The sequence below is a fragment of the Nansenia antarctica genome (genome assembly GCF_963989245.1).
Source record: "Nansenia antarctica genome assembly, chromosome: 14".
Taxonomy (NCBI): Eukaryota; Metazoa; Chordata; class Actinopteri; order Argentiniformes; family Microstomatidae; genus Nansenia; species Nansenia antarctica.
Window position 1 is genome coordinate 6,326,638 of NC_137684.1, and position 5,775 is coordinate 6,332,412.

Sequence of the window (5,775 nt, forward strand, 5' to 3'; positions counted from 1 at the left end):
GCTACAGACAGCAGCAGCTACAGACACTCAGGAGCTACAGACACTCAGGAGCTACAGACACTCAGGAGCTACAGACACTCAGCAGCTACAGACACTCAGCAGCTACAGACAGCAGCAGCTACAGACAGCAGCAGCTACAGACACTCAGCAGCTACAGACACTCAGCAGCTACAGACAGCAGCAGCTACAGACACTCAGGAGCTACAGACACTCAGGAGCTACAGACAGCAGCAGCTACAGACACTCAGCAGCTACAGACACTCAGCAGCTACAGACAGCAGCAGCTACAGACACTCAGGAGCTACAGACACTCAGGAGCTACAGACAGCAGCAGCTACAGACACTCAGCAGCTACAGACACTCAGCAGCTACAGACAGCAGCAGCTACAGACACTCAGGAGCTACAGACAGCAGCAGCTACAGACACTCAGGAGCTACAGACAGCAGCAGCTACAGACACTCAGCAGCTACAGACACTCAGCAGCTACAGACACTCAGCAGCTACAGACACTCAGCAGCTACAGACACTCAGCAGCTACAGACAGCAGCAGCTACAGACACTCAGGAGCTACAGACACTCAGCAGCTACAGACACTCAGGAGCTACAGACAGCAGCAGCTACAGACAGCAGCAGCTACAGACACTCAGGAGCTACAGACACTCAGCAGCTACAGACACTCAGCAGCTACAGACACTCAGCAGCTACAGACAGCAGCAGCTACAGACACTCAGGAGCTACAGACAGCAGCAGCTACAGACACTCAGCAGCTACAGACACTCAGGAGCTACAGACAGCAGCAGCTACAGACAGCAGCAGCTACAGACACTCAGCAGCTACAGACACTCAGCAGCTACAGACACTCAGGAGCTACAGACAGCAGCAGCTACAGACAGCAGCAGCTACAGACACTCAGCAGCTACAGACACTCAGCAGCTACAGACAGCAGCAGCTACAGACACTCAGGAGCTACAGACAGCAGCAGCTACAGACAGCAGGAGCTACAGACAGCAGCAGCTACAGACAGCAGGAGCTACAGACACTCAGGAGCTACAGACACTCAGCAGCTACAGACAGCAGCAGCTACAGACAGCAGCAGCTACAGACACTCAGCAGCTACAGACACTCAGCAGCTACAGACACTCAGCAGCTACAGACACTCAGCAGCTACAGACACTCAGCAGCTACAGACAGCAGCAGCTACAGACACTCAGCAGCTACAGACACTCAGCAGCTACAGACACTCAGCAGCTACAGACAGCAGCAGCTACAGACAGCAGCAGCTACAGACAGCAGCAGCTACAGACAGCAGCAGCTACAGACACTCAGCAGCTACAGACAGCAGCAGCTACAGACAGCAGCACCAGCAGCAGCAGCAGTGTTGGAGGACGTCTCGAGGCTATTTCACTCTGTCTTTAATCAGTGTGAAGGACTGCGCTCATACGCGTCCTAGCTGTAGCTCTGTGCTATAGGGTGTAGGCTTTAGCCATAGCGGTGGCGTAGGGATCATGGACTGGGTGAACAGACTGTGTGTGTGTGTGTGTGTGTGTGTGTGTGTGTGTGTCTCTGGACCAATTCTAGTCTCCTAGCTCTGGCTCTGTGCTATAGGCTGCAGGCTTTAGCTGTAGTGGTAGGGTAGTGATCAACAGTCTGTGTGTGTGTGTGTGTGTGTGTGTGTGTGTGTGTGTGAGCGTCTCGCCCCGGGAGAGACGCTCCTTGGCTGCCTGGCTACGCTCCGTCAGGACGACGACAGGGTGGGGCTCCATGTTTGGTGGTGTGATCTGAAGGCAGGGTGTGTGTGTGTGTGTGTGTGTGTGTGTGTTTATGAGATTGTGTGTGTGTGTGTGTGTGTGTGTGTGTGTGTGTTTCTGTTTATGGGGTTATGTGTGTGTGTGTGTGTGTGACAGTTAGTATAAAACCTCTCTCTCTCTGTAGGTGAGGCAGACGGCTCCTGCGGAGGCTGTTGGATGCGGTTTCCTGTCTGGTCCAGGTGAAAGGAAGGTAAGGTGATCTCCCACCTGGCTGGCTGCTCTCAGCTGTGGAGCAGGCAGCTACTAGCCTAGCTACTGCTACTAGCCTGCAGCTACTAGCCTCATTCACCCACCCACAGCAGCCTCTGTGTGTTCTGCACACTACTACTACTTTAGGTGAACTAGCTACTACTACTAGGACTAGCGTGTGTGTGTGTGTGTGTGTGTGTGTGTGTGTGTGTGTGTGTGTGGAGGGAGGCATCTCACGTTGTCAAGAGGGTGACTCACTCCTTTGATTGCAGCAGAAATTGGAAATGGGGCATGTCCCACCAGATCCATAGTACATGTAGTCTCTTTATACACAGAGGTGTTTATGGGCCTCGGGGTGCACATAAAAGCCCTCATTTCATTTCCATAACACGTTTGGACCGTGCAATGTGCTCAACCTCCCCTTTTAATCGTCTCGCTCCTCTCTTTATGACCTCACCGCAGCAGGGAACTTAAGTCAGGTGTGTCCCCCTCTGAGACCGTGCCAGGATACAGCTGAAAGCAGAGATTTAGCTAAGCTAAGCTACGATACTTGAGCTAAGGTCAACAGGGGATGTTGCCAGGATACAGCTGAAAGCAGAGATTTAGCTAAGCTAAGCTACGCTACCCCGAGCTAAGGTCAGCAGGGTATGTCTGCCTGTCTGGCCTGCAATGGGGCCTTTGGGGTAGGAGGTTTTGGGCTTTCTTCCAGGACGGTTGGTCAGAATGTTACCTCAGTAAGCTATGCTAAGCACACTGTTGCAGTTTACGCGGCAGGTAGCCCCGGGGTTAGAGTGGCCAGGTTGCTGGCATCATATCTAAGGTGCCTACCACTGCCGTTGCGCCCTTGAGCAAGGCACTTAACCCCTAACTGCCGAAGATGGCTGGCCCTGTGCCCAGAGCCCAGAGCTCTGTTCTCCCTGGGGGGGGAGACGTGTGTGTTCTCCCTGGGGGAGAGACGTGTGTGTTCTCCCTGAGATGGAGACGTCGTGTGCATCAACTACATTTTGTTGTCTCAGTACTTGTGCTCTGTTCAATGACAATAAAGTTGAATCTGATCTTATCTTATCTCGTTTGACAGTTGGTCAGAAATGTACCTCAGTAAGCTAAGCTAAGCATAATGCTGCAGCTTGACAGTTGGGGTCAACATGTTACCTCAGTAAGATAAACTAAGCACAAGTAGTTTGGCAGTTGGTCAGAATGTTAGATTAGATTAGATTAGATAAGATTCAACTTTATTGTCATTGCAGAGTACAAGTACCAGACAATGAAATGCAGTTCAGCATCTAACCAGTGATATAAAACATGACAGTGATAGTGATATGTATGGATAGGGTACAGCATGGCAAGTACGGTAGTACGCCTGCACGGAAGATCATCTCTTGGAACAGCGTCTTCATTGAATGAACTGCTTTCTCAATATCTTGGTTCTTAGACAAAGTTTCAGCTGCTGCTCAATGTATTTAAATATTTGAATACTGCTCAATAATCACTGAAATATTAGACTTAGAATTATGCAGTGAACATACTTAAAGCTTTTCATAAAAACCACATGCCGCGAGACTGACTCGTCCTGAACTGTCGTAAGTCAATCAACAAAGAATGCCCCATCAAAATAAAAGTGCCCATGGTAGAGCTGTCAAAATAGAGCTTTCAAAATAAATGTACTAATACAGATAGAGATAAATACAGAACTACCTTTGCGTCACTAAGTGACCGCGTATCTTCTGAGACATGCGTTCTGTCATCACTTTCAGTAGAGCCTTCACACACAGTGGCGCTGTGCACAAACACTCTTGATCCGTATAGCTCTTGTTTTATTATATTGTGGTTTAGTAAATACTGCACTTGGAGTTACATTCAATGCATGATTTGTGCTATAGAACATAAATAAAGTTTGATTGATTGATTGATATCAAATCAAATCACATTTTATTTCTATAGCGCATTTCTCACAAAAGTGACCCAATGCGCTTTACAGAGAGCAGCGAAAATGATCTTATTAAATGTAAGCGAGTAATTGTAAAAAAAACTTTCCTATCTACCAATAACTGAAGGCAACTATCTTTCCCATAGAGTGATTCGTTACCCTTAAATATAATCCCAATTAGATATTAATCCTCAGTTATTCTTCACAACTGACCAAACCTCTCACTCATTGCGTGGCAGATTCAGACTGTATCATTGTTATTTTCACACACGACAAACATGTGACATGTTCCAGTTTTATTCTTTGAACAACATAGAATATAAAAAATAAAATAAAAAAAATAATCCGGTTTCAGACGGTTTTGATAAAAAAGCGTTTCTATTTTTATAAACCCTGGTTTTCGGTATAACCGAAAAACCGTCCATCCCTAATATACAGTACTAGGTACATACAGTTATGAGCTATATACAGTTAAGGTAGCTAGAATGGTACAGATGTACAAATAGTGGCTATATCAAAGGAGGTATGTACAATGTGCCAAATATGTTATGTGCAACGGTAGTATTTGTAAACTGCAGTTTCACATTTGATCAGAAATGTACCTCAGCAAGCTATGCTAAGCACCGTGCTGCAGTTTGACAGTTGGGGTCAGAATGTTAGCTCAGAGTGCTATGTTAAGCACAGTGCAGGCAGCAGTTTTGGCTGGAGGACACTTTCCTTTCAGTCGATGGAAACCCTGTAGGTGCCCTATACTTTTACCTCCTCTCATGCCACTCTCTCGCTCTCACAGTGGAAATTAAGGGCTTTTCCAGGACTGGAATATGATCTGTGTTGTGTCCCACAGAGTAGTTGAATAAACAGCCATAGAGATGCTCCATCATGCTGTTCATCATTTACATGTTTGGCATTCAGCAGAACTACTGTAGCTGTAGTTCTAGTTGTATTCCTGTTCCTTCCTCTCATGTCATCCTGGTGTGTAGGCTAAGTTTAGGTCTGGCTATTCTCTCGGATGTCAGCAGCACTGGTAGCCTGCTGGCGAGAATGCTCAGGGGCAGGCTAACAGGCTAATGGTAGATGGTCATTGCCCTGGCAGGCTAACAGGCTAATGGTAGCTGTCACAGACTAACAGACTAGCAGGCTAACAGTAGCTGGTCATTGCCCAGACAGGCTAACAGGCTAACAGTAGCTGGTCATTGCCCAGACAGGCTAACAGGCTAACAGTAGTTGGTCATTGCCCAGACAGGCTAACAGGCTAACAGTAGCTGGTCATTGCCCAGACAGGCTAACAGGCTAACAGTAGTTGGTCATTGCCCAGACAGGCTAACAGGCTAACAGTAGCTGGTCATTGCCCAGACAGGCTAACAGGCTAACAGTAGTTGGTCATTGCCCAGACAGGCTAACAGGCTAACAGTAGCTGGTCATTGCCCAGACAGGCTAACAGGCTAACAGTAGCTGGTCATTGCCCAGGCATTTTCACTCTCATATCAGGCAGGAAGCGTGTTTACACTCAGCCTCTCCCATGTTTGTCTTGGCAAATGGAGCCCAGCGAAACAGTTATGAGATTTAACCGTAACTTAAACATTAACTAGGCTATACATAGTCCTACAGTAACCCAACACCCACTTTTCCTCTTTCTCTCTCTCTCTCTCTTTCTCTCTCTCTCTGTCTCTCTCTCTCTTTCTCTCTCTCTCTTTCTCTCTCTCTCTCTCTCTCTCTCTCTCTCTCTCTCTCTCTCTTTCTCTCTATCTCTCTCTCTCTTTCTCTCTATCTCTCTCTTTCTCTCTCTCTCTCTCTCTCTCTCTCTCTCTCTCTCTCTCTTTCTCTCTATCTTTCTCTCTCTCTCTCTCTCT

General features: G+C 47.5%; 1 protein-coding gene across 1 annotated transcript in view; it reads left to right on the forward strand.

Annotated features, from left to right (window-relative positions):
* Window positions 1–1,937: 1,937 nt before the first annotated feature.
* The window catches only part of osbpl5 (oxysterol binding protein-like 5), a 70,809-nt gene continuing 66,971 nt past the window's right edge, over window positions 1,938–5,775 (forward strand). The window contains exon 1 of the mRNA XM_080545074.1: window positions 1,938–1,999. The gene's annotated coding sequence lies outside the window, so the exon portion shown is untranslated. The remainder of the gene's footprint in view (window positions 2,000–5,775) is intronic.